Here is a 15251-nt window from a genome sequence, read left to right as displayed (position 1 = left end):
AGAAGAGATAGTGCTGGGCCAGCAGTCTTTCAGAGAATCCAGTCCATCATTGCTATTGTTCTTCTCACTGAAATCCCCCAGAGTCGAATCTAATGACTCTAGATTGGCCACTAGAAGATGCCCAAGCTTGCAGAGTACCAGATTTATTTATCAGTGTAAGGAATACTTTAAAGAGGACAAGTCTCTGCCATGAACAGGTTACAGTCCAGGAAAGTGATGTGCTGTTGTCTCACCAGGTTTAATTACATGGAACTTGGGAATTAGAGGGCTGAGCCAAAGGCTGTAGGTACTGCACACATTTTGATACTCGGCTGACGTCATTTTGCTCTCTTTTTTCAAGTCACAGGCTGTAATTGTTGCTTTGTTCAACGTGATGCAAAATTAATCAACGTATTTTATTCATGATTTATTGCAAGGGTTAGGGACAGCGGCTGGCTGGCTTCACCAAGGACATGGATCTCGAGACATGGCTATTACAGTGAATCAATTTAAGTTTCCTTTTAGTACCTGGCTGTCAGTTACTATCAATCAGCGAAGCCTTTTAAAAGCAAGGCCTGTTAAAGAATTCACATGCACCCTTTATTTTGTAACTCTTCCAAGGAACCATATGAGAAGTGTGAATGTGTTCAATGAACCACAAAATGTGGCATGAAGGAAGCCATGCTTTTTAACTGCAGGACTCTTCCCTGTTTATAATCATGGTGGTATTTTATACTGTCACTGTTCATACATAACACAGAATATATTTCAAGTGCACAGGCATAAAAAGGAGGAGCAGAGGGGCATATGCCTCAACTTTCGCATTCTGGCATACTGTTAAATCTTTTCAAAAGGAGCTAATCTTTATCAGTGGTCACTTCCATAGTAACGGAATATGAATTAGTACATGTTGTTGTTGTTTTAAATCACCCAGTCATTTTACCTACTGTTGTGTAAAGAAGGCCTGAAAAACTTTTGGCTCACCATGATGAGAATTACCAATGAGTTTTATCTCGGCCTACCCAGGACTTGAAAGAATTAGGATTATTTTGCTGTCTAGGAGTGGGGATGGAGAATTTTGTTTCAGTATGCATTTCAGTGGGAATCAGCCTAACGTAACCTGCACTTTCTGAAACAATACATGGACTGAAACAGAGTTGTTTTTTGAAATTCACACATGTCTAAATTTGTGTCCCTGCCCCCCCCCCCCAAGTACAAAAGTTATTCTGGTCTTTGACATCTTATATGTAAGTTTCCAGGATCCACTATATTCCTGTGACTGTATTTGCTTTAACTGTTTTTAAGACTGAATTTTTCATTGCTGTAACTCTCCATGTCACACAGGGGTGGGTTGTCCCATTTCACATGAGGCAAAATGGGAACTGCCCATTTTGGTGAGATCTTATGTGACACCATTTTGACCAAGATAGGCATTGATACTGGTGCTAATTCTACTTCTGGTGGAGGCAACAGGGCAGGCATGATACCTGTGGGATCGCTGCCTTGGGGACTTTTGCCACCTGAAGCAGCCACCTCAGTCTGCCTAATGACTGAGCTGGCCCAGCTGGGACTGGCTGGTAAAAAGCAGGTAATAAATGTAGCATCATCATCTTCTTCTCCATCATCAACAACAAAAAATGGTAGTAGTAATTGAATACAGAATGTCGTACAAAAATGAGTTATATTAGGAAATTTGTATGCAAATGTGTGTGTGTGTGTGTGTGTGTGTGTGTGTGTGAGAGAGAGAGAGAGAGAGAGAGAGAGAGAGAGAGAAATGTGTGTTGCATTTAAGACTGGGAGAAAGAAAGAGAAGTCAAAGTTAATATATTTATTCATCCACACCTACAGATGGTGATGTGGATATCTTCTGACTATTGGGTTCAACCCTAGTTCACACACACAATCTAGTCAGAGGATTTAAATTCCATATGTTCTTGCTGCAATTGCCTTTACACATTCCATCTCATTATTTTACCTTTCCCTGTATAAAATTTTGAACTATGGCATACCAAAGATGCCTTATCAAAATAAATTGATTGGAATTTTGCATAACAGAGTGGAAAGAAAAGAAGAAGTTACCTCTCAGCTGTCTCGGATTTTTGATTAAAAAGTTATCATAGAAGCTCTTCAATCCAGTGATGCTTGTCTGTATTGTATGAGAAAGAGGAATAGGAAACGGTGTCAGATTAAAGATAAATAGTTCACATTTCATTTAGAGGGGGTGTTTTCCTCTCTCCTCTGTTGCAACAGCCTCTGTACAGAGAACATCAAGCATTCAAGCTACCCTTTTCAAAGGATCTTTAAGTAGAAAACAACAATTTTCTTAAATCAATTAGTAGCTAACCAAAGCATAGCATTTAAAATAAATAGAATGCCATTATTCCAAGATTGTACCTATTGTACGAATATTAAATTCCTTACAAATCAGCAGGATCTTTTTTCTGTTTCTATTTTGCAGCTCTATTCTTTGTTGGAAAATGGCTTACTAAGTTTAAGAGGTCTCTGTAGTATCTTGGTCTTTCTTTCTTTCTTTCTTTCTTTCTTTCTTTCTTTCTTTCTTTCTTTCTTTCCCAACTAGGCGTTAATTGTGAGGAAAAAGCCTGTGCCTTGGTCATTACTGCTTAAGGTATTACTAGGGATTTCAATGAAATTATAGAATGTTATCCCCCACCCACTGTGTATAATTTTAGGCATATGGATAATAGGGTTGCCAGATCAGTAGCAATCAATATACACAAATAAAATTAGCTCCCCACCCCACCCTCAAACACTGTTATATCCTCTATTAAACAGGAAATATGCTCACCTGGAGGAAAATATTACAGGAATAAAATGTGGAACACATGGGAATCATTGAATTCTGTATGTCCAGAGTAAAGAGAATATAGGATGCAAATAGCAATGCAAATAAGATTGTAATAATAATAATAATAATAATAATAATACCCCACCCATCTGGCTGGGTTTCCCCAGCCACTCTGAGTGACTTCCAGCAGAATATTAAAATACAATGATTCATCAAATATTGAAAGCTTCCCCAAACAGGGCTGCCTTTAGATGTCTTTTAAAAGTCCGATAGTTGTTTATTTCTTTGACATCTGATGGGAAGGCGTTCCACAGGGCAGGCACCACTACCGAGAAGGCCCTCTGCCTGGTTCCCTGTAACTTTGCTTCTCTCAGTGAGGGAACCACCTGAAGGCCCTCAGTGCTGGACCTCAGTGTCCGGGCAGAATGATGGGGGTGGAGACACTCCTTCAGGTATACTGAGCCGAAGCTGTTTAGGGCTTTAAAGGTCAGCACCAACACTTTGAATTGTGCCTGGAAACGTACTGGGAGCCAATGTAGGTCTTTAAGGAGCGATGTAATATGGTCTCGGCGGCCACTCCCAGTCACCAGTCTTAGTTGTAGTTTCTGGGTCAACTTCAAAGGTTGTAGAGCGTATTGCAGTAGTCCAAGCAGGAGATAACTAGAGCATGCACCACTCTAGCGAGACAGTCCACAGGCAGGTAGGGTCTCAGCCTGCGTACCAGATGGAGCTGGTAGACAGCTCCCCTGGACACAGAATTGGCTTGCACCTCCATGGACAGCAGCTAATACATTGTGGGGCATCCCAGGGACACTGGTGGAGGAAGAGGGGGCGGGGGGGAGAGCACCGCCCCCAGCACCACGATCCTGGTGGGATGCCATTGTGGCTGTCCCACCCATGCTGGGCGCCATGCCCCCATAGGCGGTGCACCACATACCCAGGACGCGCATCACACCCCTGCGGTGGCATGCCATGCCCCTGGGACGTGCGCCAAGCCCCCAGGATGCATGCCAGCCACAGCCCTGCCTGCTCCCCCCCCCCAGTCCCAGACTCTTTGCATGAAAAGCTTGTGCCACACCACTGAGCTCTGGCCCTTCCCCATGAAAGGCAATCTTCACTAAGAAAGGTAGGTTTTTCAGAGATGCCCAAACTTTTTCCAAAGAGGGCTGGATTTGATGAAGTGAACATGCATGAGGGCTGACCGAGTTTTTTTACCATTTTACCTCAAAGTCATTGAGCTTTTCTTAGGATTTTACCCCAGGAGCTTTACTGTCACGGGGGCTGGATTAGGCCCCCAAAACGGACTTTGGACATTCCTGGATATTTCAGGGAAGGTTGTCTGCTATTACTGATCTTCTTGTTGATTTTCTGCAAGGCACCCTAGGGTGCATCAGAACACAACTGGAAAAAATATTGGACTAGACATTAGCAGTGGACTGGCTCCAATTAACCTTGCTTGTTTTCTTATAATAATAAAAAACAACAACGGGGGTCAAATGGCACCCATGAGAGATGCATAAGTAAACAATCTTTTGGGTCCCAGTGAAAATACATGTCAAAAGATAGCATACGGTATGGCCCTGTCAAATTGATAGCAGCTGTAACCAAAACAAAAATAAAAATAGAGAGAGAAGCAAAGAGAATGTCATCCTCTCCACAGACATTTAGCGTTGTCACCACCTCCAGCACTGATGAAATTTCCTTAAGCAATGTGACAGCTATTTCTCACTCCTTGCTACATGACATCTGCTCCTAAATTTTCAGAGCAATGCACAGGGATTAAGCTTTGCAACGCTTGTTAGAGTCAAAGGAACAAGGCTCCTGTATGCACGTGGGCGAGAGCATGCAAACATACCTGCACAGGCAATGCAGAACACTCTGGAAATCTTGGAAGTGACATGCAATGGCATGGAAATGTAAGAGGGCAACAACAGTGCTCCATTGCAATCTGGTAATAAAACAATAATCACCCCAAGAGTCCCCTTTCGTGTGAATTTTAAATACGCCAATGAATTTAGCGACAGTCCACCTCTACAAATACTAGTCATACTGATGGAGCATTTGTGCAAGGATGGAAGAAGAACATATTAACCTAGATTTTAATGTTAAATATGAATGTCACAACAAAAATTGTTGCTGGCTTGTTGTTTTGTTAGAGATGGGCAAAACTCACTGGAAAGATGGGGATCTATTTCTCTATCTACGCATGTACAGACACACACACAGAGAGAGAATTTGTTATTTGAATGCTTGCTCCTATGTAGTCAAAGCAGTATAAACCATATATATGCAGGAGATATCAACAGGCTCAAGGGGACATTTGATTCATTAAATCTATCAAATCAGCACTTTCGAAAACAGTATACAAACTATTCTTTGAAATTTGCACTTATCCGAATTTTGTGGTGCAGTTTTCCAGCCCATGGTGTTTTAAAAGGCACATAGTAGGGGAAAGTGTACGTAAAAATGAAGGTATTGGTGAAAATTACATACATTAGGGAAAACTGTGTAAAAATCTGTACATCCAAAACTGCATATAAAATTAGGAGAAATTTTACACTAAAATGCCTACCGGTTTCATGAGGATTTTTTTTTAATCTTAATTTGCTGCAAAATTTGGAGAACTGAATTTCCATCATCCATCCATCCATCAATCCATCCATCAATTTATTTGTATGCCGCCTTTCCATAGAAAACCATTATGAAGACTGCTTACAACATGAAATAAATTGCATAATTAAGAAACATAACAAGCGTAGCCATAATCAATAAATAAAACATCAAAAAGTACACAACCAAATTAAACAACTTCTACATATATAATAAGATCTAAAATAAAGATACAAAAATTGATAGCATTAACAGCAACAACCCTCCCACCCCACCCCCCAAAAAACTAAATCCTGCTAAACAACATCCCAGCCCAAGAGTGGGTTTAGTAGTGTCAGCTTTTGTAGCTGGAGTCAGTCAGGGCCCTGCCCTCTCAGGAAAAAGGCCTGCAAGGCTGGAAGCTGTTCTTCCAAGATGCAGATTTGTGGAGCACAAATGACAATAAATGCCTACAGTATGCTTGTAGCATTTACATAGCAGCTCCTGCTCCAACAATTCCGGTGACTATTTAGCACAGTGAATATGTTATTTGAGACAAAAACTCTCCCAAGATTTAATTGCTCAATACTGTATACTTTTCATTCCCTTTCTTGACATGAGTCTCTTTAACATAAGAAACTGAGAGAACGAGAATTCATAGATCCATCCACTCCTAGCTTGAGGGAACCCAAGACTGGCAATGGTGTGTGTGTGTGTGTGCGTGTGTGTGTGTGTGTGTGTGTGTGTGTAAAAAGCAACAGTCTGTAATAACTCCAGGTTTGCATAATAATATATCTAACCAGGGCAAAGATGGTGAAATGGCTGCTGAGTAATACTGATGACTGTGACTTATATGGTGGTTCTCTATGCCCTGGCAGCTAGGAAGATTAGGAAGAAAGAACTGGATGGGCTAGTGGTCAATTGCAAAAGGGATCTAACCTGCACATTTTATTTGAGAATTACTTTTTATTCTGTGTAATATGAAATTTTGGAGGATTTGACCATGGTTTTACCACATATGTTGTTGTTGTTGTTGGATTTTATAAACAAGAATAATGTTATACAAATAAGTATACCAAGTTTTCTCATACGTAGCAACTGCTGCTTTTTTTGTTTTTTCTTCCTTCTTTGGACGTTACCATGGCATTTGGCTAATGCAATAAAATATTTTAAAAATCATTACATAATACAGTCAAACCTCGGTTTTCCAATATCTCAGCTGCTGAATGTTTTGGAACCTGAACACTGAAAACCCAGAAGTGAATGCTTCCGTTTTCTAACACGCCTCAGAAGTCAAACGGCTTCTGAGGCGCGTTTCTCAATTTTCCCCATTGAACTTGCTGACAGCCCTTTGATCTTCGGTTTTTGAATGTTTCGGAAGTCAAATGGACTTCCAGAATGGATTACATTCAAAAACCGTGGTTCCACTGTAATATAGAGCATTTGCTGAGGTGTGAACCGTGTGAACAGAGTGAACAGAGAACAAAGAGTGACAACAAGATATTGCACTCAAAGCCACACATCCACAAATGCATGCAGTTCTTTCACTTCCTAGTTTACACCCAAAGGAATCATTTTAAACTCTGGTATTATGAACCTGTCTAGGTTTGTCATTGCTTTTCTCCCAAGAAGCAGGCGTCTTTTAATTCTGTGGCTGCTGTCACCATCTGCAGTGATCATGGAGCCCAAGAAAGTAAAATCTCTCACTGCCTCCATTTCTTCCCCTTCTATTTGCCAGGAGGTGATGGGACCAGTGGCCATGAGCTTCGTTATTTTGATGTTGAGCTTCAGACCATATTTTGCGCTCTCCTCTTTCACCCTCAATAAAAGGTTCTTTAATTCCTTCTCACTTTCTGCCATCAAGGTTGTGTCATCTGCATATCTGAGGTTGTTGATATTTCTTCCGGCAATCTTAATTCCGGCTAGGGATTCATCCAGCCCAGCCTTTTGCATGATGAATTCTGCATATAAGTTAAATAAGCAGGGAGACAATATACAGCCTTGTCATACTCCTTTCCCAATTTTGAACCAATCAGTTGTTCCCTATCCAGTTCTAACTGTAGCTTCTTGTCCCATGTAGAGATTTCTCAGGAGACAGATGAGGTGATCAGGCACTCCCATTTCTTTAAGAACTTGCCATAGTTTGCTGTGGTCGACACAGGCAAAGGCTTTTGCATAGTCAATGAAGTAGAAGTAGATGTCTTTCTGGAACTCTCTAGCTTTCTCCATAATCCAGCGCATGTTTGCAATCTGGTTCCTCTGCCTGTTCTAAATCCAGCTTGCACTTCTGGGAGTTCTCGGTCCACATACTGCTTGAGCCTTCCTTGTAGAATTTTAAGCATAACCTTACTAGCGTGTGAAATGAGTGCAATTGTGCGGTAGTTGGAGCATTCTTTGGCACTGCCATTCTTTGGGATTGGGAACCTAGACAGCATATTAAAAAGTAGAGACATCACCTTGCCAACAAAGGTCCGTATAGTAAAAGCTATGGTTTTCCCAGTAGTGATGTATGGAAGTGAGAGCTGGACCATAAAGAAGGCTGATCGTCAAAGAATTGATGCTTTTGAATTATGGTGCTGGAGGAGACTCTTGAGATTCCCATGGACTACAAGAAGATCAAACCGATCCATTCTTAAGGAAATCAGCCCTGAGTGCTCACTGGAAGGACAGATCGTGAAGCTGAGGCTCCAATACTTTGGCTACTTCATGAGAAGAGAAGACTCCCTGGAAAAGACCCTGATGTTGGGAAAGATGGAGGGCACAAGGAGAAGGGGACGACAGAGGACGAGATGGTTGGATAGTGTTCTTGAAGCTACCAGCATGAGTTTGACCAAACTGCGGGAGGCAGTGGAAGACAGAAGTGCCTGGCGTGCTCTGGTCCATGGGGTCATGAAGAGTCGGACACGACTAAACGACTAAACAACAACAATTATGAACCTTGTGGAAGAAAACAAAAGTCTTTGTGAGGTCATTCCCTCCCCCCGTTAGGATTCTTGCTCCGTGTTTGCAGTCATGAGATTGTTGTCTATCACATGACGGTGTATGTTTTCATTCCACAACGTGGGAAGTGAAAGAGACAGTATGTTTTGGTATTACTGTGTTCCGTGAAGTGGGACTATTGTCCTTTGTTTTTTCTCTTTTTGCTGTCTGATGAGAAAGAGGAGGGTGCTAAAGCAGAATGCTCTGAGTGTATTATATGTAAATAAACATAGATTAACCAAAATGCTGTGCTACTGAGTTCTGTTACGCAAACTGCAGATCCCTAAATGTGCTGATGCTTCTTGGTATCAGCTGCTGTGATGTTTGGGCTGAAGAAAGCTTTTGAAGCTCCTGAAAAATTGACCAGGAGGGAGAGAACATGTCAGTCGGGCGCATGTCTCTGCCAGGGTCCTACACGAGAGTAGGACGATCCTAACCCCCCCACCCCCTAATTGATGCTTTTATCAATTAATATTAAATGACTTCCCACCACCATTACCTGCCCTGAACATCTATACACTGGTACCTTGGTTTACAAACGTAATACATTCCGGAAGTCCATTCTTAAACCAAAGTGTTCTTAAACCAAGGCGTGCTTTCCCATAGCAGTGGCGGAGTCAAATTACAAAAGGAACACACTCAACAGGAAATGGAACATGTTCTGATTCCAAGGAAATGTTCACAAACCAAAACACCTACTTCCGGGTTTGCAGCATTCTTAATCCAGGTTGTTCATAAACTAAGCTCTTCTTAAACCAAGGTACCACTGTATTCACATTTTTTCTTGGTTTGCCAGTCATCCTGCAGGATTTGAACAACTGTGTTAATAGGAAAGGGGCCAACGGTTAAAATAAATTTATTTTGGTTTCAAAGGTTCAAGCTCCAGACCTGAAATGAACTTCAGAGTTTCATATTATGTTACACTTGAATTATTTGGCACTAGGTCATGTCTGTTCTGATGTAATTTGATCTGATCACAATACCACACGTTAATCAGACTTTGGCATATTCATTTGCTAGCCTGATATATATCCTACAGTTTAGGGCTTGCATATTAGGAGAAAAGACATCAAAGAGACTTGGAAAGAACTTTGAGAAATATGAATACAGATAGGCAGGTCACTTCTAAAATATTTATCGGGTTATTTGCATCCTCTTTTTTTCTTGTTCTCTTTATTCTTCACATTATATTTCTGTATAGAGCCTTCAGCAGGAATCCCAAAACACAATAAGTTGTTGTCTATCACTTGTGTCAGTTTGAAAAATCAACAGATATAAAGTAGGGTCAGTGTGGAATCTTCTTATTTTTTTTAGTTGAGAGAGAATGGAAATATTTTGTTTAAATAAGTACTGGCCTGGAATTTGTTTAGAATAGGCTTCTATTGCTCCGGAGTGCATTAGTACGTTCTTGGAAGATGTCAAAAGAAATTTTATGCAGAATATATGAATATATAGACACACACACACACACACACGCAGAGAGAGAGAGAGAGAGAGAGAGAGAGAGAGAGAGAATATTACTGAAAGATTTGGGACTTTGCTGAGATGAACAATACAGTTTTTTGAGAAACTGGAATGGTTTTCTAGCATGAGGATATCTGATATGAAATTCCAACTCTACAATTCTGTGATTCTATGACATGTGAACTCACTCATAACTATTAAAATAGACTTCTTGGGGATCCAACAAACTATGGATAGATACCCACAGTTGTAAAGGATTTCAGTCATTCATAGGGTATAAGTTGGTGCCACTTTTGTACTGGCGACTGACAGAAAGGCCATTTTATAATTTGTTATATAAAACAAAACCACACACAACAGATAATGACGACATAATGGCATATACCTAAAAGGCCCCCCTCCAGCTGTATGGCATTATGAAATGACATATGACTCTACATCTGGTTACCAGCACTGCCCTCCAATGCAACCCTGTGGGGCCCCAAAAGTGAAATGATTAGGAAGTGAAAGTGTGAGAATTGATGGAGATGGATGGGAATATGATGATGATGATGATGATGATGATGATGATGAGCAATGGGCCAGACCCAGAGGGGAAGCCCTCCTCCTCACCGCAGTTTACAGCTGCTTGGGAGGAGTCGAGACTGAGAGGGCTAGAGAGGAAGGGATGGACCAGACACCAGTTCCATCAACATCTTCAACTAAGTGAGATGGTGTCAAGCTTCAGAGAATCCGACCCTCCTCCCTCATGGCTGGCAGCCAGAAACGGGAAAACAAGACGTTCTTACCATGATTCTTTATTCAATATTCACTGAGAGAGACGGATGGTGCTGCCTCTCAGATAATGGCATTGCTACAAGTAAAGTCTCACCCTCCTATGTCTCCCCTATTCTGTGTCACCCTTGTGATGGCTAATCTGAATTTTTGCCTCTGAGCTTTCTGTTCTGCTACCCTCAATGCTCACCTGGTCCTGGTTCAGGAATGCTCTCCAAAGACACTGTCTGTCAGCTATCTCTCCCCTGGTGCGTCTTCTTCCCAGCTTCTCCCCTCTGCAGCCTCTGAACTATGACCTTCTGCAAACCACTGTTCTAAATCTATACTGTCCTCCTTGTCTCAGGAAGGTTCAGGAAGAGGGGTGGGGGTCCCCACCATTCCTCTTCAGTCTAGTCCCTGACAGACTGGGACAGAGGAACTCTGTCATGTTTTTACTTTTTTGCGGCAAAAGTTCTTTCCTGACCTGCGTGTGACCTGCATTCCCCTGACAGCCCCTTGACAAATGCGGGTGGAATTGTGGAGTGCATGGATGCTGGGGAACTTACTGTGGCTGACACATCACCAGCATCCCCATTAAAAATGGGTCATTGCTGTGCTGAGGCTGACACAGGGAGGAGAAGGCTGGGCAAAGTGGCTGCAGTGGCTGCCATCCTGTTTTATTTCTGTCAGATGGCTCCATCTCAAAAAGCTTTATTCTCCAGCTCTAGAAGGCTGCAGACTTTGTTGTGCATAGGTACACAGACCACCTATGGGACTGCACATGAACCATGAAGAAGAGTGGTTTACATTTTACAGTGCATCTCTACCGTGTATTTTCTCTAGATCGGTGCCCTCCAACTTTGGATCCCCAGTTCTTGTTGGGCTACAACTCCCATAATCCCTAGCCATTGGATAACCTTGCTGGAGATAATGGTAGTTGTAGTTCACCTATATTTAAGGGCCCAAAGGTTGAAGAATACTGCCCTAGAGAATATGCTCCCTGCATTTTGTATTGTCTCAGTTCAGCATGGCAAAAAAGAAGGAAGTATCTACTGAATACATGTTGTAAACTTTGGGGAATTAAGGATCTGGATGCAAACTTTGAAATGACATTTTGTTAATCCGAGGAATTAGAGAGGCTTTCCTTATAAAATTTAGTAACTCCAGCATTCACTTTTGACCTGAACTGCTGTCTGAATTCAGACAGATGAAAAAAGCAATAGCTGCTATGAGCATCAACTTATTATGATCACATTTTTTATGTCTTCCTATGCTGTGCCTTCGCAATGTCACATTGCAGCAACTGCACGGTAACAATTGTAAAATGAATATGTAAATATTCCAAATATGCTTTAAGCTTCACTCTGGCATGTTGATCCAACAGGAAGTTATTGCATGCTCTGAAAACCGAGCTTTAAGCTGCCTGAATTTACTAACATTAATCCAAACCATGGCAAATACAGCAGCTTGAAAGATTTTCAATTAAAAACCGTTCCGTCTGATATAAATTACTATTATTACATAGTGGAAAGAATGCTGGAAATACATGCTAGCTTGTTAGATGTGTGGCTGCCCTTATTTTCACCTCACCTGCCTAACAGTGATTTCAGAAAATTGCCTTTAGTTATTTAAAATGCTTTCATGAGGTGGTTTAAGAAAAACACAAGGAAGAGCTGAGTAAATGCATAATCTCTTAAATAAATAAATAAAAACCTTAACACTGTAGGTTACTAGATAATACCACTTGCAGTATCTGTAGTCTGGGTATGTATTATAGTTTTAAGAGTTGGGCAATCCTATATTCATTCTGTTTTATAAAAGTGTATCAATAACCCTTGAATAGAGAGCAAATTTAGAAATTCAAAGACTGTGGATTCTCCAACTGTGGTGGCAGTTTCCAATGAAGACTCTCAACAGTGCAAGGATTTCCACTTGCAAAATTGAATTTTGCAGGAGGGGAATCCAGAACAGAGTTTAGGGGCATGTGGGAGGAGATGAGAGGGAGGAGGAGTTCTTTTGCACAGCCCAAAGTCCCTGTGCTAGTGGAACGACTTCAATGGGTAGCGTAAAAACAAAAAAAAATGCATAATGTGTGTGGGGGGTATTGGTTTGTTGTTTTTTATTTTGATTATATACTTTGTGGTTTTATATTTAGATTTTGTTCTATACCCTGAGACCTCCAGGTATAGGGTGGTATATAAATTCAAAGAATGATAATCATAATACTAATTTATGTTGTGAACCACTATGAGATCTACAGATGGTGATGTATAAATTTAACAAATAAAAATAAACCAATTATATGAGGAAAGTTGCTTTGCAAAAAAAAGGGTGCATATTAGGAGAAATTTACAATAAATGCTACTTAGGAGGAAAGCCTCTTAACACTACTGTCCTCTTGAGGTTATGGAAAAGAAATTTGATTCAGCAGCTTTCTCCTACCTGTACAACAGATTTAAAAAATAAAGTGGATTTTCATGAGAACCTTCAAAAAAGAAAGAAAGAATGCTGGTGTGGGGATGTGGAAAACTGAAATTGGGGGTGGGATGAGAAACTGAAACTGAAATGGTCAGATTCGCCTGTCTCTTCTCACAAGAGATAAAACAATTAAAATGTCACAGGTAGGTAGCCATGTTCGTCGAAACAAAACAAAACAAATTCCTTCCAGTAGCACCTTAGAGACCAACTAAGTTAGTTACTGGTATGAGTTTTCTGAAGAAGTGTGCATGAAAGCTCATGCCAATAACAAACTTAGTTTGTCTGGCACTGTGGGTTAAACCACAGAGCCTAGGACTTGCTGATCAGAAGGTCGGTGGTGCGAATCCCCACCACAGGGTGAGCTTCCGTTGCTCGGTCCCTGCTCCTGCCCACCTAGCAGTTCAAAAGCACGTCAAAGTGCAAGTAGATAAATAGGTACCGCTCCGGTGGGGAGGTAAACGGCGTTTCCGTGTGCTGCTCTGGTTCTCCAGAAGCGGCTTTGTCATGCTGGCCACATGACCCGGAAGCTGCACACTGGCTCCCTTGGTCAATAAAGCGAGATGAGCGCCGCAACCCCAGAATCGGTCACGACTGGACCTAATGGTCAGGGGTCCCTTTACCTTTACCTTAAGGTGCTACTGGAAGGATTTTTTAAAAAAAATAATTAAAATGGTTTTTGCAAGTTACAGGGAACCAGGCCAAGTTACAGGGAACCAGGCAGAGGACCTTCTCGGTAGTGGCGCCCTCCCTGTGGAACGCCCTCCCACCAGATGTCAAAGAGAACAACAACTACCAGACTTTTAGAAGACATCTGAAGGCAGCCCTATTTAGGGAAGCTTTTAATGTTTGATGTATCACAGTATTTTAATATTCTTTTGGAAGCCGTCCAGAGTGGCTGGGGAAGCCCGGCCAGATGGGCGGGGTATAAATAATAAATTATTATTATTATTATTATTATTATTATTATTATTATTATTCAATGGATTTCCTTGTTTTGCTCCCCTGTTCCCTTCATTACTGTGACCAGCTCATTCCCCTGCCTCGGAGAGAGTGTACCAAGCCAAGTGTCTTTTTTGGCCCTTATATATCTTTCCACTTGGCCTTGAATGTTGCCAATAGGGAAGCTGGTATGGTGAGGTTCAGCCCCTGCCCCACAACCATGGAAATTAGGTTACATGCAGCTGACTCCTGGCATGTTGGACCTTTGGGGCAGTGGCTGAGGATTGGGACAAGACCCTGATTTACGGCTTCTATTTGCACATTTTTGTACAGAATGCTCACTACGCGGGGGCAATTAGTTGCACATTTGTTTCTTTAGATCATTTGTGTCTCCCTTCACCTCCCAACTAGTAAAATTCCACATTGCCAACCATATATCTCAAAGTAGGAAGCTAGATGGGAAGAGAGGAACAGGCCTTCTATTCCCTGTAACTGCCTGGCTCCATAACTCTGTGGGTGCCAGACAGAGAAGAGAATAAAACCAAATCCCAACAATTGCAAGGGTTTTGTGGCAACAAGCTGCCCCTGGGGAAAAAATAGGTTTTTGCTTCAAATTTGCAAGTCTCTTCTCATTGGCAGGGAGGGGAACCAAACTTATTTTTTCCCCAACCAGTAAGTGGTCTAAGACCACATCGGCAAGACAACCTTGAGTTCCTCACTGTGATATAGACTTTGATCCTAGCGGTTTTCTGAGAACTAATGGCTTTCATTTTATAAAGGATGGCAGGATAAAATCTGATTATATGATGTATTTGATGGTAGTTGGAAGGGCTAAGATTAATATACACTCTTGGTATCTTTTTAAAAGTTAGATTGAATATAAGAAAGAGTAATGTGTAAGAACCTTTAACCACTGATGAATGATTTGGAAAAGATTTTTCCATTAATGTAAAAAATATACTTCTCTGCTTGATTTCCAGTAGATATTTTTCAGGAGGACTTTTTTTGTTCTAATAAAAGACTCCAAATCAACCAGTCCCTCAAATTATTCATCTTTTTTATATAAAAAAGTTGAATATACAAGTTTGATTTGCATGTTCAAAGAAAAGTTATAGAGAAGCTGGCTCTTCTCTCATTTCCCAGAGATGCTGGAGGCTAGACTGTGTCACAAAACAATATGCCTTAAATCTAAGAATTTGGGGATTTCATTCATTAAACTGGCCATTAGGGATATTTGATGTAATTTATTTTCTGTTCCTGTCTC

Source organism: Podarcis vaucheri (genome assembly GCF_965113315.1).
Source record: "Podarcis vaucheri genome assembly, chromosome: 8".
In the NCBI taxonomy this organism is placed as follows: Eukaryota; Metazoa; Chordata; class Lepidosauria; order Squamata; family Lacertidae; genus Podarcis; species Podarcis vaucheri.
The sequence above is the reverse complement of the archived record's forward strand: the minus strand, read 5'-3'. Positions refer to the sequence as shown.